The 24797-nt window shown below is 39.5% G+C and overlaps 1 protein-coding gene and 1 long non-coding RNA gene across 2 annotated transcripts in view; one reads left to right on the plus strand and one right to left on the minus strand.

The window, feature by feature from the left end:
- The window catches only part of FBXL17 (F-box and leucine rich repeat protein 17), a 449728-nt gene that overhangs the window by 347260 nt on the left and 77671 nt on the right, over nt 1-24797 (plus strand). The window lies entirely within an intron of this gene.
- Nucleotides 412-11276, minus strand: LOC307105779. Its single transcript, XR_013814053.1, has 3 exons — nt 1308-11276; nt 934-1269; nt 412-866 (listed from the first exon to the last, which is right to left on the minus strand). It is a non-coding gene; the product is annotated as an uncharacterized lncRNA (long non-coding RNA).

Raw genomic sequence — 24797 nt, forward strand, 5'->3', positions numbered from 1 at the left:
CTTAAAAATAAGAACAAATTTTCAGCTATATTTTCATGGGCATAGTTTAGTGTGTCTCGCCCAGTGTTTTCCATATTTATGAATAGTTTATCAAGAGTAACAGATGTGTCTACTTTAAAAGAAGAGACTAAATTGCCTTTCAAATGAGAAGAAATTGCCCTACCCTCACCATGATGAGTCTACTATAATATTTTATGCTTACACGTACATTTACTTTATTCAAATAACTAAACTTTGTTTTAGAGTTATTGGGAACTCTAATCTGCCCATATAGCTGAGTTGTTGAGAGCACTAGACCTGAGTTCAAATGGTAGCTCTATCACTTATGGCTGTGTGATGTTAGGCAAGTTACTTTACTTCTCTGAGCCTCAACTATCTATCTATAATAATAAAAGGGTAATATGCTGTCATTCTGGACGTTCTTCCTGACAAAACTGGGCCCGGAGCCCCGGGTGCCTGTGGGCAGCCCGAGGGAAGCAGCCTGGGCCCCGGTTGCCTGTGGGTGGCCTGAGAAAGCAGCCCCAGTCCCAGATGCCTGCTGGTGGCCAGAGGAGGGAAGCCCAAGTCCCGGGTGCTGGAGGGAAGCCGGTGCTGGTAGCCTGGGTCCCAGGTGCCAGAGGGAAGCCGGTACCGGCAGCTGGGGGAAAGGAAGGCCTACTCTTGCATGAATTTTTGTGCATTGGGCCTCTAGTCTACACTAATAAAAGAGAAAGATGCAAATTGACCATACCTCCACGACACCCACCAGCCAATCAGAAGTGAGTATGCAAATTAACTCAACAAATGGCGGGTTAATTTGCATATGCAGGCACAGAGCGAACACTGAAGACTGAAGGCTCCGCTGCGGCTAGAGCCAAGCCTAAAGGCTGAAGGCTGAAGGCTTGGCTCCACTGAAGGCTGAAGGCTTGGCTCCAGCTGCGGGCAGAGTCAAGCCTGAAGGCTGAAGGCTTGGCTCCACTGTGGCCTGGGTCCTGGGTGCCGGAGGAAAACTGGTGCCAGCAGCGAGGGGAAGGAAGGCCTATTGCACAAATCTTCATGCAACGGGCCTCTAGTATATATATATATATGGCTAATGTGCAAAGTGTCCCTGCGGGAGTTCGACCAGGAGACCAGGAGTTCTATCACTTGCTATGTTATGTGCTGACCACCAGGGGTGCGGCACACAATGAAGGTAGGCCCCACTCGGCCGCGGGGGAAGGGAGGCTCCAACCGGCAGCCAGCAGCCAGGGAAGGAAGGCCCCGGCAGTAGCCGGAAGGCCTTGATCAGCCCTGATTGCCAGTGAGGCCTAGGGACCCTACCTGTGCACCAGGCCTCTAGTTTCATCTATAAAACAGGGGAGACAAGGATACCTACCTGAGAGTATAGTTCTGTTTCTTTAGTATTGTCCTTATTATTCCTACTCTTTTTTCTCCTCCTTTCCTCAGATCAATGATAGGTTTAAAGCTATTTAAATTACACTATCCTTTTTCTTTCCATTTCATCAATGAAACAGATTATACCTGAGATTAGATTCTATTATTTGTCTCCTTTTCAAATAGATGGCCACAGCGATATATGGAATAAATGCAGTAATGACTTGTAACATAAAAATAGCTATATCCAAGTACAGAAAATATCAGTTTATCACTTATGATACTACATTATCGGATGTTTAAGGTATTATTTACATCTCATTTTAGATGCATGCTAGGTAAAATAGTGAAAATGTTGTATTAAACAGTTCCTAAAACAGTCTGCCAGCTCTAGGAGAAGGTGATAGTTTAGTTGTCAACGCTAGTCAACAAGTTCTTCCATGCCTGTACATCTAAGAAATTCCAGAGATTTAATTCTATTATTCAGTTTCCTGGTTGCTGTCACTATAAGACTTTAGGAAGATCTAAGTTACTAAGCAGCATTTACAGTTACTGTTCTAATAATTTCTACAGAAACATCACCCTCAATCTCTTCCATATACACAATTTAAAACTGTACCAAAAAATGATGACCTAAACTTACAAGCTGCCCAATGATGATCTAAGTAGTATAGTAAATGGAAAGTACCCTACCTGGGCAATTAGGCAAATGACATTGTATCTAGAGCAAGTTGTTTAATCTTTCCAGGCAAGAGTTGTCCCATCTTTAAAATAAGAAGATAGGACTTTAGGTATTACAATGATAGAGTAAAAGAATTTCTGCACCCCCCTCTTGAATATCAGACCCAAAAGTAGGAAAAAGGAGCAAAATTGTGATTAAAGTAGGAGATCATCTTAGCCCCAAAATACAACCTGTGAAGCTGAAAAGCAAATGGAAGAATGATAAATAATTGTGATAATGAAAAAGTTTTGAAAATAAATAGTGATGTACAATGTTAGTATAATTGCTATCAACAAATCGTTCATTTAAAAATGGGCAAATTTTTAATATATATTTTTATCACAATAAAATTTTTTAAAGGAATGAGAAGTGATTTAGTAGAGAGAAGGAGGTCAAACAAAAATGCTTGCAGGTTGAGAGTATCAAAGAATAGCTAGCCAGTTTGCCTCCCAGAAAAGTCTCAGACATTGAAGGATAGATAAAAGGCAAGAACACTAAAAACAGGGGTTGCTGGAAACTATGTTCAAGTTGCAACTGGACCTCTGGATCTCCCCTCCCCCACAGCTCACTGGTCAGATGACCTCACCACTTACGCCCCTGTAGATGATGCTCCGGAAGACTGAAAGAGAGAGTCTCAGGACCGGGAGACTGCAGGGACTAAAGAGGGTGAAGGACCATGGCAAAAACACGGTGCAAGTCTAATCTGCCCACATGGCTGAGTTGAGCTCCAAACTGCAGGTAGTCGGGGCTCAATCCTGTGAGCTGTCTCACTAGAGGAGTCTTAGCTGATTTGAAAACACGGAGGCTGGAGGAATTGGAAGTTGTTTCCTCTGGAGAGGAGAGGGGAAGGGGTAGGACAAGTACCCCTGGGTGTTTAACGAGCCTCTTATTATTGTTTGATTCCTAAACTACATGCATGTAAAACTTTGGTTTTTTAAGTATTAAAATAGAGTTAAAATACATAAAATAAGGGATGATTTCTAAGAGCCCATCTGGCCTATTGTTTGTTTTAGTCATATTGAATCATATTTTCCTTTATAGAAAATACTATTTCTAGACTCTTCATTTTTTTTCTACATCACCAACATAGCTATTTCTAAAGAGTGCTAATTGGTGTCATTATGTTTTATGTGCAGTGTATATTTGTATTTAGATACATATTTTCCACTCTGATAATTATGTCTGTGCACTGGACTTTATCTGCTTCAATATCACTAAATTGGTCTTAATTCAGAATGTCTAATAGTATAACTTGAACCAGGCTTGGCTTCATTTGTATTTTTTTCTATGAAGAAACCACTGACTAAGTAATGGAATGGGTACATTTAAACGCATGTTTGAGGGAGAACTGTCCTCACTGACATCCAGCTGCTCTGTATTTGCATAGAGGGTGTTTGCTAATTACAAAGTGTCTTACCTATACCTTCAAGAAGTTACAGGATTTTATATTTTGCAGCATCTTATTTCCATGTAGAGATATCTCATTGGCCTGCTCACTAATAGGCTGATGTTTTAATTCATTTCAATGTATCTAAACAATGAGTTGATTTACCAGACACTGTTATAATAGGTATTTTTCAGCAGACTGCTGCAGTTGATTTATGCAGTTCTTTATGTCTGTTCCTATGAAAAGACCATTTTCATCTTTTGTTTTTATTTTCCAAACATACAAGGGTCACTAAAACTCTTTAGAAATTGCTTTTGAATAGTCAGTCTTTGTGTGGAAAAAACTACAGTATATTCCTTAAGTGAAATTCAATCAACTACTTTTATGGTAACTGGGCTTAAAAGACATCAGTGAAAATACCCACACAAGCTCTTAAGATCAAGGCATTTGTTTCAGCTGACTTTAGAGTGTACTTATCCATTGTGCATCAAATAATGAGCAAAATAGCCAGATTTCTAATAAGTAAGTACAATATAGACAAAAGAGAACACTGATTTAAGGTCCTAGTGTCAAATGCGGTAAAACATTCTGTTTATAGCAGGTCAGGCTTGGGTTTACAATTAGCACTAATTACTGAGAAAAAAAACCAAAACCTCAGCTTTAAGGAAGGACACTTTTCACTGTGAGATCAAAGCCAGTCTCTGCAGAATAGGGAAGCCTCTACCGCTTAATTGCACTGAAGTGCTAATTGGATTGTAAGGAACTTTCATGAGTTCCTCCAATTAGCCAGCCATCCCTGACGAAATCAGAAAAGAAGAGATTATGAGTTCTTAGAGCTTTTGTCTATGTGGTTGCCATTTGTATACCTGAGTGAATGTAGCCTTGCCTTCTTTTTATGCAAATTGAAGTCTTTGGGGTCTCAGTTATTAGCTTCCTATAAATAGCCTTGAAGGTAAAGCTATCCATTCTATATAAAGTCTTAACTGTGTGCTAATGATAATGCGACAACATTTAATGGGCACTATCATTTTTATTAAGATTCTTCATTTAAAATATGAGTTGGTGCAGCTTCTTGGCTCAGGATTGTCACTCATGCAGTTAGGATCCAGTTAGGATATTTGTATTACATTTAAGTATTTTTTACCTTGGAAAAATTTTTTGAAAGGGATAGATAATCAGTAATTTCATGGTGTTTATTCTCTAAGTAATAATTTTTATCCTTGAGAATTATTCATGACTCTAATTGTGCTTTGCCCGTGCACTGCCTCCCCTGTGAATTTTATTGTTGTTGTTTGATCATATAAGGCAGCAACAAATCTGCCAGCTCACCACATGAAAGCGCGTAGGACAAAGTGATCTCTTTGGGCAAAATTATCCATTTGGATCAAGAAAGTGGGAGCCTGTGCTTGATGCCAGGTCGTCCATACACAAAGTAAAGTAAAAAATGGGCAGCTGTGCGGTGAATTCCCCTGTCTGTGCTACATTGGGACTGCAGTAAATCTTAAAAAGCTCTTACTAACATAAAAATGATTCCACTTTATTCACATTCCTCAAACTTTCTTTGGACATTTGCCTAGGTGATAAACACATTAGGGCTCCTTTGTCCTGGCAGAGGAAGACACACATAAGCATTTATCCAAATTTGTAGATGTTCTGAATTATCTGATGATTAACCTCATGGACTAGAAAAGAATCTACTTCCCACACTTGACTCTCCGTTGTATAAACCCTAGACTGAGTTTCCAAACAATGACATTGTTGATTCGCGTATCCAAAATTCAAGTGTGCTAAAGACAATAAGAAACAGTGTCGTAGAGAAGTGTCACGATTGGTTTTCCATGCTCCCAGAGATAAATATTCTGTGCTCAGTTTTTGTGTTTTATAATAAATGGTTGGTAGCTATTTATATAGTGGAATGTTAGTAGTTACAGAGAAAGCATGGTTTATTAAATACTGTTGTTGATGGCAAACATAAACCTGAGATAGGCTTTCTCACATGCAAATGAAAGCATTCTCCAAAACAGGTGACTTTTAAGAAATAAATGGTTAGTAGGGAAAACATATTACATTACTTTCAACTTACCACATTGTTCCAGGTTTTGACTGATTTTGTTTTAACCTGATTTTGTTTGAATCATCTATGAATATGTCCCCTGTCCTTGCTACACTCTTGGTACCCTCTCCCCATCACCATCTCCTTGGTTAATGGGAAGTTAACTAGAAGTTCCCTCTTGCATGTATTGCATATTCTGCCTGAAGTACCCCTGGACCCCCTCTGCTTTGCAGCCACATTGGTTCTTACTGTGGCCTTGTGCTCAGCTCAGACTTGACTCAAGGACACCTCTGGTCCCTAGCCTGCCTGCCTCTTCTCTGTGCTCCCATCACTTCCTGTGCGTACCCTCTGGAAATCCACATCACCTCTACTGAGAATAAGTCCTCTCCTCCTTCCTTCTAGATTGGGAACTACCTAAGGGTTGGCATTGTGACGTAAATATTTGTGTCCCTATTTCCTAGCACAGTACCTGGCACAGAGTCAGTAAATAGTTGTTAAATAATCATTACAATATTTTTCCAATTGTAGTTAACCTGTCAAACCCAAGCACAGTGGATTCCTATATTTGTATTTTCAGTCCACTGGGAACCTTTGGGGGTTACTCTTGAGAGGAGACAAGTGAGCAAGCATGCATGTCAGGAAGCTTAGTGAGAAAAAGGGGAGTCCCAGAACTGTGAATAAATGAGTGAGCTCTGGCTCCCATGGAAAGCAAGGTATCCAGGGGAGTGAAAATAAAAAGGAATTGAGAACCAAGAAAACCCACAAATTCTCCAAATTTGCCTTCTGCCCATATCATTTCTTTTCTTGATTAATCTTAATATCAGTTTCCACAATAGAGTAAGGCTCTGGGACTTCTGTGCCATGTGAGAAGGAAGGTACACAGATTAATTTTAGTCATTGAGAACAGATCTACTGAAACATTCCCTGCAGAGAGTATGGATTTTATTACAAAGTGCTGAATACTAGTAAGTCTCCCAGAGCTTTTCTTCCTTTGTGAGGCCATGTTCATTTTCCAAAGGCAAAAAAAAAAAAAAAAAAAAAGTATAAAGAAACAGGGAACTCAGAGACCATTTCTAACCGCAACTTTAGCAAATCACATTAAGCTTTATTCTGTGTCAATCAAGACCCCATTGGAATGGACCTGAGACTGATGTTTTTAGTAACAAGTGGTAGTCATAGTCCTCATGTTATAGAAGAACCATTACAACAAAACTTTGTACATTGGGGATGTGAACTTTTTTGCATAATAAAGCTACTCCTATTACAATATAACATAAGATGGGGAGATCAACGTGTTTTTGTTTTTCACAGTGAAATGTACAAAGCAAATAAACTAGTGACTTTGATGAGTGAGTTAAAGGGGGCGGGTATGAGGTTGATTAGAACCAGGTGAAAGGCAGGTGAGACACATTGCAGAATGCATACAGAAATAAAAGCTGTCTGGGTAATGAAGAGTTGCCTGCCTGTGTGAGTGTGTGTATGTGTGATTATATAGCAGCCCTATATATTAACTAATGATCACGACCCAAAATACTTTAACTTTCTGTGTAACTGAATAAAAGTAAGTTGAAAATACACAAGGTTCTTCTAAATTATTTCCGAACACTCGTCTTTATAAAAGGAGTTTTGTACTCTGCTAGAGCCAGGGTTCTGTGATTTGTAATTTCACCTTTCAGCATCCCTAACTAAAGTTAGTGATCAGTCCTGAATGCAGAGGGCCCCCACCTATGAGGAGAACAAGTCCATGGCCCAAGCACTCCTCAGAAATATCATGGGATATTTATTGTGCATGTAAGAGAAGGCCCTTTGATGTTAGCACCAAGGCTGTTACCATGGAGACCACATGATTCAAGTCACTTTCTGATGCTAAAGCGCCACATCTTCATGTCTCCACTAATTTCCATAGAACCTTGTTCATTCTTGACATTTTAAACTCTAATATGGCAGAATTTATTTTAAGAAAAGGTGTGATCTCCCCATCATTCATTAAACTGAAGATGCACAATCTGGAAAGATGCACAATAATCCCTATAAAATTTGCACTTGATGCCATTTTTCTTCCATGCCTCTATTTTCTTATTTTTAGAATTTGTTGGGACTATTTTCCATGTCATCTTAAATGTTACACTTTTTAAGTTAGATTCCTCTGAGAAAGCACAGGCCTCTCTAACAGAAGGAAAAGCTATCTCTTTGGGCCACAGGGTGCCAGCTGGCAGCCACATACTCTGCGAAGAAACAAGGCCTAGAAGAAACGACTGTTTAGGGGCATGCCAGGAGCACCCACAGAAGGGTTCGTTTAAGAGCTCTTGCAACATTTCTCAAAGAAGGGAGGCCAGGCGTCAGTGATCCCGAAGCCTCCGTGAGATTTGTACTCCACTTAGGCTGCTGATGGGCCAGTCACCACTTGGACGTGAGGTAGGTAGTCTTGAAGAAGCAGCGGTAGGATAGTGGAGGAAGAGCCCCGACAACTTTTCATTTGGGGTTGAGAAAGGAGTTCTTAAGATATTTTTTAAGGTGTACAAAATACAAACATGCTACAGGTCACATTTTTAAATAAAATAAAGAACCAGAGATTTCTTATACATTCTTTCTAATTTGTCTTGTCTCTACCGAACTCTAGTTGTGTAACATCAATTTGAAATAAAATTAAAGAGAAGTGGACGATACTTTTTTAAAGGAGACTCTAAGACGGAGGAGCGCATAATAGGTATATCTGCATTAAACAGCTAAGTCATTGGTGTTTTGGTGCTTTTAAGTACAGTTAACTTGTGGCTGCATGACTGTAGCAAGATCCACAATTCAGGCTTTCTTTCTTCACAAAAGGAAGTAGGAAAGGCTGTATGAGATGTTGATTATCAAATGTTAAGCTGGTCAAAATGCAGATCACTTTGAGGTCAGTACTGCATATCTTTAGTTCTGAAAGTAAAGATTTAATGTTAGTCAATAGGAGTCTTAGAGCTAAATAAGGGGGAAACATTGATGGCTGATAAAACGAAAGGAGATATTTAAACTTACAAAAAAATTAAAGTACAGTTCTATGTGCTGAGAACAACGGACAAAACAAAACAAAAAAACACACCACACAGAAACTAGGCTAGCTTTTCTCCTATTTATACTCATGATTCACTCCATGTCTTTGTACCATAGTTGACTCATCTTCATAAGGGAGATAGTTATGCTTCCCATCTGTATTACATGACACTGTACTGTTTCAACCTGGATCTTTTCTCTAGCGCGCCAATAGTTAAGAGTTTATTACGTGGACACAGGGCCGTGCCCTGCACAGGATACCTGGGTCCCAAACTGCTGTTCAGGGACACATTCTGCATGTTGCTATCTCTCACTCCATAGAATCAACGAGGTCATCCTAAAACTGCTCAGTGAAAATGGGAAATGAGGGCTGTGTTTAAGCATTTTCTTTCTCAATCCAACTGAATCACTAGAAAGTTTCTACCACACTTATATTTTAGATATTTACGAACTATGTAGTCAAAACACAATCAAAAGTGCTTACTTTTGCTCTGTGTGCATTACTGTGTACTTACACTGGGTTTGGGCACAGAGCAGCTTGGGCTGTACGTGAGTTAGATGGAGAGATGGAATGTTCCCCTGTGTGAGGAGTCAGGTATCTTCAATGAGTTAAAATCTGCATGAAGCTCTGAAAGATGGCATGCAACTTCTTTCAGGTGATAGTACTTTTTAACTAATGTATTTCTAAATATATATTCTTAATAGGCATTAAAGAGTCTTTTCTTCCTGACTGATTTTCTTTCGTAATTTGGCCTGAAGCCATTTTTTTCTAACTGATAAAAAAAATCTTGTTTCCTTTCTCTTTTTTCCAGTGTTAGAGCTGTTTATTAGCCTGTTACTTCCTGATCACACTAATTGGCTGAATATCGCAGAACAGTCGGTGGGAGCAGATGTTGTTTACACCCACTCTTCCTGGGTCTCTGTCCCCATTATCGTCACCTGGAGTACTTATGAAGCCAGTGCCCTTTGTCCTCTTAGCTGTGTACTTCTGATAAAAAGATTCTTAATCAGTGATACCAGAAGGTTGCTAAAGCACAAAGGAAAGAAAGGAATATTCAAGAATTGACTATATTAAGCAAAGCAGTGAAACTGTGTAAATTTAAAATTAAAGGGATCAATCTCATAGTCCTGAAAGGGATAAATTATGTCCTAATTTTAAGTGTGGCATTCATGCAAATTGACTTGCTACCTTCCCAACACTCTCAGTGCCTAGATTTTGGCATGGAGAAAAATTTTTTAAAATTACGTTTGTTTTGGAACCATTTCTTCTTAGTGCTTTTCTTAATTTTCCCCTAAACTGTCCAATAAGCTAAATTAATATTGTGATGTAGGAATAAAACTTCTCAGGGTTTCATCAAATCATCTCGTCTTGGGGGAGTTAGGAGCGTACCACTCCCAAAATAGTTTTCTTTATTGGCTGCTGATTTGAGGTACATTCTGTGGGCCAGCTGCAGAACAAGTTAATTGTCACTGTGGACATTGAACTAATAATACTCTCTTTGAGAGCCTTCTGTGTGCCAGACTCTTAGCATAAATGTTGTTTAATCCCAAAAGCACCTCTGTGAGGTACTAAAATTCTTATTTTCAAGATGAGGACCCTGAATATGAGGGATTTTAAGTCACTTGCCAAAGTTAAATTTGAAAGGGAAGGAAGAGAGTTGGAGCCTTCAGTCCACCTGTCCTTTAACCACTTCACCTTTTACCTTGGGAAAGAAAGCTAGAGATTGCCAGCACCAAGCTGTGTACAAGGGAAGTGGCCAACCAAGTCCTTCTACGACTCTGGTTCTGAGACCTTCTTGTGCAGAATAAGTACGTGGGAAGCAGAGTGAAACTGCAGATTCCTTGCCATACCTGCAGAGATTCCAGGAATCTGAACTGTTAACAAGTACACCAGGTAATTTTGATGTGTATTTCCACTTTGAGAATCACTTTTCTAAAGTTGTTAATAAAATTATCTGTACCCATTCATCCATCCACCCACCCATCCATCCATCATGTGTATATATGTATATCTGGAAGACTTATAATGATTTTTACTTGAAGGAAAAATAAATAGATTTCTCTTGCTACATGATGGTTAAGTTTTAAAGTCAAGACATTTATAATTTCAACATTCCTCCTCTGTCCACTTTCTTCCTCCCAAGAAAGCTGAAGGGCTGGTTTTGTGTCCTTCAGATTAATTCAAGAGGTCATTGGTTTTTGAGTTGTCATTTCAGGTATTGCTAAAGATTTTTTCATTTTAAGAAGATCATAATTTTATTTAAAAGACTGATATCAATTAGTGTTTTGAGGAACTATTTTTTGGTCATTTTTAGCCATAGACATTGATTTTGATTAGTGAATACACCTTATTTTAAAAGCTCTTTGGAGCCAGCTATAAGAGTAGGCTACCTTGAAAATCTGAGTCTGAAATATTGAATTCTGAAAAAATAGGTATAGTGACACTTTTTTTAATAAGAAAAAATTTTAATTTAAAAATTAGTTTTCCACAAGCCAGTGCATTTTTCATAGAGAAAGGCTGTTGATGACACTAAAGTGCTGCAACATTTTGCTAATTTAAAAAAGGCCTGCCTCAGATCGATTTCGACCTTATCAATGGGATGATCTCATTCATCTCCTTTGGCGAGTCTTGGCACGGGGAGCTGCAATAGTGGCTGCCTCTCCTCTGATTACAAATCAACATTTAGGATGGTTTCAGGATCAGTCTGTGGCAAAGTGAAGCATCTTTGTGATCTTTCTCAGTTATTCGTTTTTAAAAAGTGAAACATGTTTGTTTGTTTTTTTTTTGTGTTTGTTTTTTTTCTGGTTTGTTTTTTAATATATTTTTATTGATTTCAGAGAGGAAAGGAGAGAGAGAAACATAAATGATAAGGGAGAATCATTGATCAGCTGCCCCCTGCATGCCCCCTACTGGGGATTGAGCTCCAAATCTGGGCACGTGCCCTGACCTGGAATTGAACCGTTACCTCCTGATTCATAGGTAGCTATGCCAGCTTGAGGGGGGGGGGGGGGGGGGGAGAGGGGAGTGAACCATCTTTGAATCTTAGTTGTTTGTTTTTAAAATATCACAAACTCATGCCACTGATATTCCTCTAATTTTTTTGTTTTCCTTAAGACTAAGAGCGATTAAGGTGAGAGGGAGAATTGATTTGTGAAACATATTGAATTTGTGGTTCTTTTGGACCAGTACTTCCTCTTGCTTGATGCATTAATTTTGTTCATATAAATTATTTTGTTATTTGTTGGAAACAATTTTCAAATATTAACAGATATAATAAAAAATGAAATTCCTTCAATGTCACTAGTTTTCAACACTTCTAAGAAATTGTTTTATAATTCAAAAGGAGAGTTTTATTTCCTTGAAGTTGAGTAAAATTTAGAGAGTCAATTTTCAAAATGTATTACATGTTCATTACTTAACATATCTAAGGTGTGTTGGGAAATTAATGAGATGAATTTCCTGCATGGCTTTTGGAGTAAATCTCCAGCTTTAGAGTCGCATTTGGTATCTGAGCAGTAATTATAGAATCTGTAAGTCCTTGAGCCTAATTTTATAGATAATAATAAAAATGAGAAAGTCGGTTTTTCTATAATTAACTTTCTTTCATTTTTTTTCTGCTTTTCAGATCTATTGATTTTGTCCTAAACATTTCAACTTTCTAATATTAGTTTATCTCAGTTTTCCTTCATTCCTAGTCATCTGTGATCAAAACCATTTTCTCTCCATCTGCTATCCTTTCATTCATCTCTTCTTTTAAATTCTGTTTCCTCTCTTGTAGACTCGTGAATATGCCATGGTATGTCAACTTTCTTTGACTAATTAGGAGGGGGAAGAGAATTTACTTTTGAGATTGTCATTCTCCCTGTGTACCAGTCTGAACAATTAAAATCAGCAGTCTTTGCCTACTAATGATTCCTCAAGTTAGTTGTGGGAAATTGAAATAGGATGTTTTCCTTTTGAGGAGCCCAGTATTCTGTAACAGTGGACTCTCCATCGCTCTATAGGCCCGTTTACTGCTGTTCAGGGCACGATGCAGCCCACTGTCTGAGCTGGTTTTCCCTAATGAGCAGCACTGCCCTCTTAAAGCTGTTGCTATTTAAAATTATTTTTGTGTGTTTTAAATACATGTCAGGAAAAGTGTTTATTTAAATGGCCCTGTTTTGGTAATATCTATAATATTTGATAGAATATTTTTTCTCCATTTTATTTTGTGCATAAGTATTTTATCTCCATTTTATTTTATGCAACTTTCTTCTCACTTGAAAATATTATATTAAATAAGATGATGTTCTAAGAGGAATATTTATTCAGAAGTCAATTTTTTTGCGTTAATATTCAAAACTGTCAGAAAATATGTACAAGCACCTTATTCATGTTTTTGAGATATGTCAGCCAATAATAAGTTACAATGAAATGTGATTCAACACAATGAGAATTTATTGAGTACCTACTATATGCATAAACTTTTCTAGGTCTTATGACAAATGCAAAACAATTTAAAGTTTGTTAATTAGTGATACGGTAAGATATATGATTATCAAAATAATTAGTAGACTCAATCAGTGCTCCATGATTTTAGAGGAAAGAGAAATCCGAATGAATTGATGATTTCTTAATATGAAAACCAGTATGAAAGCTTGGTTGAAGAACTAGTATTTGCTTTTGTCCTTGAAAGATGAGTATATTTCTGTATAATCTCCATATTGAGATTGACAAGATAGGTTCAGTAATGTTGGAGGCAGATGAGGAAAATTTTCAACACCTAAAACACCCACTTTAATTTTAAGACTATTAGCAGTGCAAAAAAAAGGTCAAATTTTTATCCTATCAAAAGAGATAAAATTATAGGGAGGTCACTATAAAGACTACAAAGAGTAAATTTAAAATTTTGAAGGAGAGGAATCAGTTATTTTATGATTCTACTCTTAAATTGGCAGATATGTTCATATGTACACCAATGATTTGACATAAAAAGGGGTTTGTTTTTCTATGTGTATTTCTATCCTTGAAGTTTTGCAAGTGTTAAAATAGTCAAGTTTCAAAAAATTTGTTGAGCTAAAATGAAGCAATAAATGTATATTCAAACCAATATTTACTCTCATGAGAATGTATTGGTTTTGCATAGATTTTTAAAGAACAATTGTAAGAAAAATGCTAAAGAGCCAATTAGATTAAAAACAACAACACTACTTTAGACAAGTAAAGGCTACTTGCAGTCACCTCAGAGAGTGCAATGCAGAGAACTTTTGTTGCCACCTTTGCTCTATGAAAAATGACTATCTTGGACTTTTTCTTTATCTTCCCTTCCCTCATACTTTATAGGCACCTTTCATCATTAAAATGTATTTGTTGCAATCAACTGCCATTTTTTAGCACAACTATACACTAAATATTTTAATTATTTAATTTAATCCTCACAACTGTTTTTCATTTTTGCAGAGAGAGATTGAGACTCGAAGAGTTGAAATAAGTTGCCTGGGGTCATCATAGGCTAGTCAGTGGCAGAGCCAGTATCCCCAGCCCGTTTGCTTTGAACTCTTTTATATCCTGTCCTTTATTTCTGGGCCACCTACTCCAGGCACCATGCTTAGTGCCGGGGATGTGAAGATGAAAAAGCTCTTTTCTCTGATCTCGTGGCACTCAGTCTAGCAGCATAGAGTCATTGCCTTTTCTTTTGTGGTTCGCCCAGCAGTACCAAGACTGCCACGGCCTGCCAGAGTGGGTGTTCCCCTCGGGTAGCAAGTGACATCAGCGGAAGTCCCTGTTCTCACAGAATCTGCGGGTAGTTTTCTGTCATAACTCCAAGGTGACTGTTGCCTGAAGCTAGCGCTTGCTATGACACTTCCAAATATTTTCCATGTCTTCTGGTAGTCTCTCAAATACACACACACACACACACACACACACACACACACACACACACACATACACACACATATGAAAATAGGGCAACAATGTTACATAAAAATAAAGGGGGAATATTACCTATGTGCACTGAAAACATGTTTACACAGCATGAGTCAGAACTCTCAGGCACATTGAGTGCTGGGCCTCAGCCAGTAACGAGACTTTACTTTTTTCTGGCACCCTGTGACCCACCGCCTGGCCAGTCCATTAGGACAGCGGCAGCAACAACTGTGCTCAGCTCGCCACTTGATGACAGCCTTTCCAGTGTGTGCCTGCCATTTATTAGGACATTAGTGGCCGGCCCTCATCCAGATGTCCAGCCGCGACTAGCACACAAAGAAAACATTAGCTTTCTTGGATGTTGCTATTATAATTTGAAAATTAGTTTTGCCTTCATGGCCACATCACATTTGGAATCTCTCTTTGATGTTGTTATTAGTTGGGCTCATGGTGCTCCTGATAACTGTCACACATTAATCACATCCATCATGTGATTCTTAATTTGCTCTATTATGACAAATGGATTTAGACGCAAACTTGCAATTACCTATTTTGAGGTTAATAGCAGATATGGGGTTGTAATTGGTTCCCAAATATTCAATTTAGGGAAATTATTTCTCACCCAGCTCTAAAACATGTTCTAAGTGAGCAAATTCTATTTTTTACTATCACTTCAGAATTGTGCCAGATGAGACCATACGAGACATCTGAGCGGAGTAATGCACCCAAAAGTTTTTACCGGAACAGAATATCTGTGCATTCTGTGGGGTGCTCTGTGCTGCCATTATCTCATTTATCCTCCCCATTTTTATCTGGGTCTCAAATTACTTCAGAACATTTTACTTCGTAAACTCTTTCCTTATGGGGAATATTTTATAGTGATTATTTTCAGAATGTTAGCATTTTAATAACTTCCTGCAATTATCGTTTTTTAATCTAATGGCAAGAAGAAGATGTTTTTAGAGACTGCTATACCTTTTGATTTTTCTCTTGGACCTCTTTAAGTATTGCATATTTTAAATGATTGCGTATCTAAAACCATCTCAGAAATTCTCTTTCTGAATGATCAGCAGCATCTCTTGCAGGGTCCTTTTTGGTTACAGAGATTTCTTTTTTGTGGGGGGTTTGCTTAGCCCAATGTTCCCCTTCTGTACATATGAATTCCTATATGTCACCAGGAAATGTTACTCATTCATCTATTCCAGAAAAACTTCCTCTTCTAACAAATCTTAGTAACAGGAAATTGCAGGCATATGGGTGCCAGTCAACAAGTGTCTGCAGAAAGTTGTGAGAGATGGAAACAGGGAAATTAGAGGTGAAAAACATTCATAAATTGGCTAGTTTAGAAGTTTGTGTAGCATGGAGGCTAACAGTCCAAATTCTGGAGTCAAGCAGCCTAGATTTGACTCCTGTTTCTGGCTATTCCCTGTTGGACCACAGGCAAATCACTTACTTATATCAATTTCCTCATCAGCAAAATGGTAGTCTCTCTCTCATAAAGTTGCTGTGAGGCTTAAATGAGTAATTTTGTAAAGCTCTTAGCACAGCATTAAGTGCTTAGTAAATGTTAGCTATTATTATCTAGTCCCCACTCTTATCCAAAAAGGAAATTCTTTCCACATGGTTCTCAGAGGCTGACCAGTCAGCCTGTACTTAAACTTTTCCTATGAAGAGACAATTGTTATTCTCCCAAGTATTTTTCCTCCTGTTTTAGAACAGTTCTACTAATGAAAATGTAAGTCCTCTTCCTCATGACCTCTGTACTTTGGGTCCAGCTCTGCTCATTAGAACATGTACAGTGTTTTTCTATAAATAGGCTTTTCAGATATTTGAAATGTCTTGTCTATCCTTTCTTCCAGGTCTTTTCTTCCCAAAGCTAATTATTCCTGAATTATCTCAGTTCTCTTAACTACCTCAGATATTTCATTGTTTACAAGCCACTTACCTTCCTCCTTGTCCTAAATCAGTCCTTAATTCACACAATAATGTCACTATTAAAATATGGTTCCTATAATAAAACTAAATATCTGACCAGTGCAACATGTGACTTCACTTGTTTTAGATATAAGTAATATCATGGCCTAAGATTACTTTGTGTGTGTGTGTATGTGTATACATTGGGGTAGAGAGATTGTGTGGAAACCACTGTGCTCTTTTCTCTTAAATGCTTGCAATCGACTAACATCCTTAAGGGCTTTTCACATTAACAGTGAAAGTGCCCTGAGCCATTTTTGGTGCGCTATTGATATTTTAAACCACGTGCAAGACTTTATACTGTATAGTTCAGTTAAATGTTATAATCTCTTGTTGATATAGCAATGAGGAAGGGTGTATGTTGGGAGAAATTTTAGAAAGGGTTGAAGTGCCTAGTGTAGTACACAGAGTGGACGCTCTGTGGGTCTTCATTGACTATAAAATATTCAGATAGTTAACACTCACTGAGTGTTTGCCCTGTACCAAGAACTTTCATAAGCACCTTACAGGCAGGTTCTACCTCTTAGCTGTATTTTATAGCATGAAATTTATAATGTAAAGAGAGATCCTATAAAATGCTGGAGCTCACATAGCTAGTAAAGATAGAAACAGACAGGAACCAAATCCTGCATGCCTTGAAGGCTAGAGAATGAGTGTAGATGACATTGAAGAGTGTTCCTTGGGGAGTGGCACAGCCAGGTGTGTGGGTTGAAGACCCACAGGTTCAGGTTGCTCTGTGGCATGGAGAGTGGAGAATGTCCACAGGGCAGAGAGGCCCCTGGGAGGCTGTTTAAGGGTGTAGGCAACATATGCCTGTGCAGACAAAAGAGCAGCAAAGCTGCTGGGTCAAGGTCTGTTCTGGAGTTTGAGTCCTCAGGTTTTGGTGGTTGGATGGATATGTGGCCAAGGAAAGGGAGGACTCCAGGGCGGCTCCCAGGTTTCTAGTTTGAGCCACAAGGTGACAGTGATGCCTAAAATTACAAATTAGTTAGAAAGAACAAATTAGCTACGTGATTATGGGCCCAGAAAACATCTTAATGAGTGACTGAATGGATGTATGATACATGTTAAAGTTAAAATAAGAGACTACATGCTTTCCAGAGATTAACTTCTTTTATTACTTTACTAGAGGCCCAGTGCACGGATTCATGCAACAATGGGGTCCCTCAGCCTAGCCTGCACCCTCTCGCAGTCCGGGACCCCTTGGGGGGTGTCAGACTGCTGATTTTGGCCCGATCCCCACAGGCCTGTGACATCAGCAGTCTGACATCCCCCAAGGGATGTAGTAGTGCACAAAGCAGCAGGCAGCCAGGGAGGAGCCTGAGCCCAAGCTGGGCACCACGTGGCTCCTGCTCATCCTGGCCCTGCTGTGCCTGCCGCCGCTCGGTAGCACTGCTGCAGAGGCAGGAGAGGCTTGTGCCTTGGCAGCTGCGCTTGCCAGCTGTGAGCCTGGCGTCCAGCACCCATCAGTCAGCTGAGCGGCACTCCTGCTTTTGGAGCACACTGACCACCAGGGGGCAGCTCCTGCATTGAACATCTGCCCCCTGGTGGTCAGTGCGCATCATAGTGACGAGTCATTCGGTCGACTGGTCGTTCAGTCAACCGGTCGCTTAGGCTTTTATATATATTCATATACTTAAAGAAAAGTATATAAGACAGTGTCCTTAAGAGAAAATGGAGTCTTATTTTTTAACCATAATTCCTCAAGAGATTTTTCTCTCCACAAGAAAATGCTTTGTTTCCCATGAGGAAGGTTGGCAGGCAGTAATTCCCATTTGTTCCTGTATGTTTTCAAGCTTTTTAGTCTCCGCTGATATATCTCTGAGATGAAATCATGGGTACATGTGTCTAAACATCTGTTTTATTGACTATGTTTGAAATGTTTACTAGTAGATGGGAGATGGAATAGAACTGGAAGGAGGTTTGAAGAGAATAAAAATTTTAAAAGGAGAGTCAGAATTTTAGCTCTGTAAAGCCCCTTATAGGTGATGTCCACTAAACCGCTAATTTTAGAGTCGAGGAAATAAAGCACCAGATAAGTTGTACTCTATTTAACCTGGAGCCCTAGATCCTCAGTGTAGGGTTCTCGCAAGTGCCATGGTTATTTTTGAAGCTATGATCTAGGACCCTACTGCTCTTATAAAGGAGTTGTAGAAGAGGAAACCAAATTCTAAGTTAAGGAAGAAGTAGCTTCTATCTTTTTGGTGGAAATGATCATAGGAAAAAAATATAGGATGGGTCAAAAGTAGGTTTACTGTTGTTCATATGGAAAATGATACAGTAATCCTAATATATAAAAACCCTGGGTCCATCACATCCACAACGACCGGGAGGCTCGACCAACCGGAAGTCAGTCCTGCAGTCAGCGTTGGGTTGCTGTGACAACCCAGCACTGACTGCTATGGCTACAGGCATAGTGACCCAGCACTGACTGCTGAAGGGGCTGTGAATCAGGCCTGGAGAGAAGCCTGAAGAGAGAAGCAGTGTCTGATCTATAGCCTCTGTGGTAGCTGTTGATCAGCACTTGCCTCTCTCTTTCTCTCTGGGCCTGGCCAGCAGCCGCAACTGCAGCAACTGCATTTCTCTTCAGGCCTCCGCCGGGGCTGCATATCAGCCCTGCCTCTCTGATCAGGCTCCGTTGATAGGCCCAGAGACACTGACTGGCATAGAAACTGACCAATCAGAACCAAATCTGGGTGAACTGTGGGGAGCCAATGGCTGCCTAGGAGACAGAGTTTTTGACACTGACTGGCATAGAAACCGACCAATCAGAACCAAATTGGCTGGCAGAGGAGGGCAGTTGGGGGCGAGATCAGATCAGCAGGGGAGGGCAGTTAGGGGTGATCAGGCAGGCAGAGGCAGTTAGGGACGATCAGGCTGGCAAGGAAGGGCAGTTGGGGGTGAGATCAGGCCAGCAGGGGAGGGCAGTTGGGGGCAATGAGGCCGGCAGGGGAGGGCAGTTGGGACGAGATCAGGCTGGCAGGGGAGGGCAGTTGGGGGCGATCGGGCCAGCAGGGGAGCAGTTAGGTATTAATCAGGCCGGCAATGGAGTGGTTAGAGGGTGATCAGGCTGGCAGGCAGAAGCAGTTAGGGGCAATCAGGCAGGCAGGCAGGCAAGCAGTTAGGAGCCAGCAGTCCCGGATTTTGAGTCGGACATCCCCTGAGGGGTCCAAAATTAGAGAGGGTGCAGACTGGGCTGAGGGACACCCCCCCCCCCCAGTACACGAATTTCGTGCATCGGGCCTCTAGTTAATACATAATAATACAAGAATAAACTGTGTTCCACATACAACTGTATACCTACCTCTGCCCACACCTGCATATCAGTGAGGATTCTACATTCTAGGGATCAGTAGGTGAGACAGGTGAGAAGAGAGGGGATAGGAGCTTAGAGTGGATTCCCTGGTGAGAATCAGCAGTAGAGGGTCAAGGTCAGCCAAATCTAAGACAGGATAAGAACAGCCAGTAAACACCCAGGAGCTAGGGGTCAAGGTGTGACAAGGTTGCCATGTAGACTGGCAGGCATATTCCAAGCACCAAAAGAAACCCAAGTACCTCACAGCCCAGGCAAGGCCTGCACCATGTTATCTGTCAGCAGAGCTTAAGGTTTATAGGTAGAACGCAATAAGCATTAGGCATTTCAATTTGGGAGTGAAAATCAAAATCTTTAGTACATAAGAAGCTGAGCCCTTGAAATTGGAGCCCGTAGCAATGCCAACATAATGGCCATGTACTCCACCTGTCAGGCCCTGACCAACAGCCATCATTTACTGATCAGTCCATGAGAAAGGTCACCTAGACATAAAAAGCTGGAACTGGAGTTCACTGAGAGAAGAAAGTGAGAAAAATAATGTCTTTCATAATAAAGGAGCTATAAAAAGGTATATAGTGAAAAGTCACACTCCCAGTCCTGTCATTTGCTCTCCCCAATACCCATTCCTGCTAACAGCTAGCCACTGTTCTAATTTATCCTTTTATGGGTATTTTTCCACATGTGCAAGCCAAACACATACAGTTTTCTTGTTTCCCTTCATTTTTTTTTACAAGGTGGTGCTGTATTATACACACTATTTTTATTTGATAATTGTAAGGACTCATAATACAAAGCCACCTCAAATCCAGAATGTATCCAGGGGATTCTGTCCCTAACAATGGTTTCAAGAAATACATTTGTGCCGAAACCGGTTTGGCTCAGTGGATAGAGCGTCAGCCTGCGGATTGAAAGGTCCCAGGTTCGATTCCGGTCAAGGGCATGTACCTTGGTTGCGGGCACATCTCCAGTAGGGGGTGTGCAGGAGGCAGCTGATCGATGTTTCTCTCTCATTGATGTTTCTAACTCTCTTATCTCTCTCCCTTCCTCTCTGTAAAAAATCAATAATATATATATATATATATATATATATATATATATATATATATATATAAAGAAACACATTTGTGATTTAAGATTAAGTAAGATTGATAAAATTACTAAGGCCAGAACATTGGCCATTATGCTTGTGAATGCCCTTATTTTATTAGACTCTGGATCTGGGAATGTACCAGTAGAAGCGAGGGTGCAGACCCCGCTGTCCTAACCCTGTCTGACCATACTGGGTGACTGGGTCCCCCCCACCCCCGCCATTTTCTTACTTGTAAGTAGAAGAGCATGTCTAGCCAAATTATAGAACTGATAACACTGTCTGAAGAGCTTAAAATTACACTTTTGATGTCAAAGACTAGAATATGTCTAGCCATTAGATTTAGGTCATGTTATGGCAACTTCTTTAAAAAAGATTTATCTTCAAAGTCATTGTGAAAATTGCAGTTATTCAGAAAAGCATAGAGAATACTACACAAACATCAGTACACCTGAGCCTAAGAAAACATGATGACGGGTACAATTAAAGTCCCTAATTAAGATCTGTCTTCCCACTCCAAAAGTAACCACTCTTCTGGTTTTGGTATTTACCATTCCCATACACATCTATATACGTTTGCTTCATTTGTATGTTATCTCTGAACAATAAACATACTTTCTTTGTAGGTTTTAAAATTTCATATAAAATGGTATTTTACTATATACATTTTATTCTCTTGCTTTTTTTTTGTTGTTGTTCAGCATTATGCTTTTGAGACTTATCCATATTGGTATGTGTCCTAATTCATCTATTTTTGCCATTCTATAAATAGTCCGAACTTGATGGACAGTAAGGTGATTTTTCTCTTTTCCATTACAAACAGTGCTGCCACAAATATCCATTTATATCTTTGTATCTAAGAATAAATGTAAGAGTGCTTCATCAACTTTACTAGATGTTGCCAATTTTCTCTACAAAGCTGTGCTAATTTACATTCCCACAATCAGGTATAAGATCTCTCTCATTGCTCAACATCTCTGCCAACACTTGGTGTTGCCAGCTTTTAATGTTTGCCAGTCTGATTGGTATGAAATGGTATCTCATTATGGATTTAATTTGTATTTACTTGATTCCTGATGAGGTAGGGAATTTTTAGGTATGTTTCTTGGACCTTCAAGTTTCATCTTTTTTTATATTGCCTATTGATTTTTTTTTTCTTGCTTAGATGATTACTTTTATCCTACTGATTTATAGTTATTCTTAGGCAATCTGGATGTTAAACTTTGTCAGTTATATGCTTTGAAAATGTCTTCTCCAAATCTGTAGCTCTACTTTACTTTGTTGATGGTACCTCTGCGAACAAGTTTTTCATTTTAAATTTCATTTTTAGTTGAATTTATCATCTTTTGTTTTTGTTCTTTCAATTTTGCCTTTTAGAGGCCTTTCCTGTTCAAAATGTATAAAGATCATTTTCTCCTGAAAGTTTTACTGTTTTTTATACTTAGATTTGTTATCCACCTGAATCCAATTTTTTACAAATGTGGTTAATCACTTATTGAGTTTTCCATCCTTTACATCGTGTCCTTTAATTAATTAAACAAAAATACCTCCTGGGCTATGTAGCTTTCCTGTCAAAGTTAATAGCCAAACAAAAATATTTATTTCAATATAGTTGTCATTGCTATTTTTGAAATTCCTTTTTCCCCCCCAAATTATACAAAAAACCTACTATAAATTATTTTACATCTACCATATTGTTAAATTTTCTCCTTAAGGGCAAATTTATTTTTGGGAAGGATTAAAACTCCTTTAGAATAAGTTTGGCGATGAAACTAGAGAGTTTAATTTTTAGATAAATTAAAATGCTCTGTAACTGCAAACTGTTAAGACTGCTTTTCTTATATGAATATAATGATTCAAACTATTTTGAAATAACAGAAACCTCAATATGAATAAGGTCATGAAATCTTCATTATGTTCATTTGGAAGTTTAATCCTGGTATACTTAAGCCAATTCCTAATTTCCTTTAGAAAGGCAACCAGGTCTGTAGATAGATGGATGAATGAATGAAATACTAAGTCAATGCAATATATATATATATATATATATATCAAATGCAATAGAAATAAAGAAAGTGTCTAGGAAGGACCTGACCATTGGGAGGAGAAAAAGAGGGCTACATGGTAAAGATAATATTTGGACTGAGCCTGAGAGGATAAGCAGAATGAAGGGTATGATATGCAAAACACACAGCATGAGCACCGAAGGACAAAGTTAGCATTGATATGCAAGGCACCTTCAAGATCAGGAGTTTATTTAGTGTGGTCAGAAATACTGTTTTCGGCAACTGCAGTTTGGTCACTCACCACCAAATGTAGCCACAAGTCTTTTAAGCACAGAAGTAGGTGATCAAAAATATATTTTTGGGAATGTAAATACAAAGAGGTATTTTGTGGTGATGGAACAGTTTGGTACCTTGATTGAGATGGTGGTTACATGAATCTGTACATGGGTAAAGTTGCATAGAATTGTATACTCCTTCACACACAAATAAAGATCCTATGGGCCATATAGTCTCTGTCACCATTGCAGCATGAAAGCAGCCATGGATGGTACATAAATGAATGCATGTGGCTACGTTCTGGTTACACATCATATATAGAAACAGACAGCAGACAGAATTTGGCCATTGGCCATAGTTTACTGACCATTGGAGTAGAAGATAGATTGAGGAGAAAATATACTGGAAACAAGAAGATCAACTAGAACGATTGGACTGTATTGGGTAAAAAAATTAAATGACGAGGTACCAAACCACGACAGTGAAAGTAGGGATGAAGAGGAAGGGATGGCTGAGGAAATGTTGCAGAAGTCTACTTGGCAGTTAGTGGAGTTCTGGAATGGGTGGGGTTGAGGGCTGGTGATAAGGGGGAAATGGCTATGGGTCCTGCCTTTGGGGAGTCTTAAATGTCCCCCTCCACTTCTCTAAACTCTCCAAGAAGTCAAAGTCTTGTTTGTCAAAGTCTTGTTTTTAGCTGGGGTGCGGAATGTCTGGCCTGTAGAAGGCCCACGAAATCATTTGGTCTGGCTCTGCCAAGGCATTAGGGGTGAGTTAATTAAATTTTTGACCAGTTATAGCAGGCTAATTTTTAAGTTGATAATTTTGTATAGCCTCCAAATGATGATATCCAAATGGCCCTTGGCAGAAAAAGGTTCCCCACCCTCCCCACCCCTGCTTTACAGCCATGAATGAGGGGCCATGGTGATGGGGAAAGGCCTCCTGAGGGAATGGCAGGAGGGAGCTCAGTAGATTTGCTGGTATTGCTTATGTTCAGACCTTAGCCCTGTGCCATGAGGTGGAAGGTCCACACAGGAACATCTGTGCACAGCGGCCTTCCATGGGCAGTGACCATTGTGGCCCCTTTGACTTGGCTGCAGACATTTTCACGTGTGGCTGGAACTCCTATCCACTTGAGAGCCAACAGTCAGAACCTCCACGGGCTAAGGGCCAGTATCCGTAACGGAATTTTCAGTCATGACTGAATGAGGCCCACAAACTCTGTCTTCCTCTCTTCGAACAGCTGAAATAATTTAGCTATACTCTGCCACTTGAGCTCTTTTTGGGGAAGTGTGTGTGTGTGTGTGTGTGTGTGTGTGTGTGTGTGTGTGTGTGTGTGTAAGATGCTGAATTAGGTTCCACTTGAATTCTTTAGTCCTCTCAACGTTGAAAGGTTCTTCTTATCTTTTGAAATGTGAGTGTTAACCTGAAGACAGTAAAGCGTTTCTCTGTCTCTATCTCTAACACGGGATCAGGATTACATCCGTCCTCAGCCACCAAGTCTTGTGTTAATGGAACTGAAACCCTCTGGGGAAGCATCCCAAACCTATTTAATGTTCCCAAGCACTGAAGTTTGCATTAGGACTTTCACATTAGCTGAGGTGTCTATAAAAATACATGCTTGCAGCCAGGTCCCTCGTGGCTCCGCATCCGAAGCAACTGTGGAGCATCCGTCACTCTACCCCGAAGCCG

Source organism: Cnephaeus nilssonii, assembly GCF_951640355.1.
Source record: "Cnephaeus nilssonii genome assembly, chromosome: 2".
Classification (NCBI taxonomy): Eukaryota; Metazoa; Chordata; class Mammalia; order Chiroptera; family Vespertilionidae; genus Cnephaeus; species Cnephaeus nilssonii.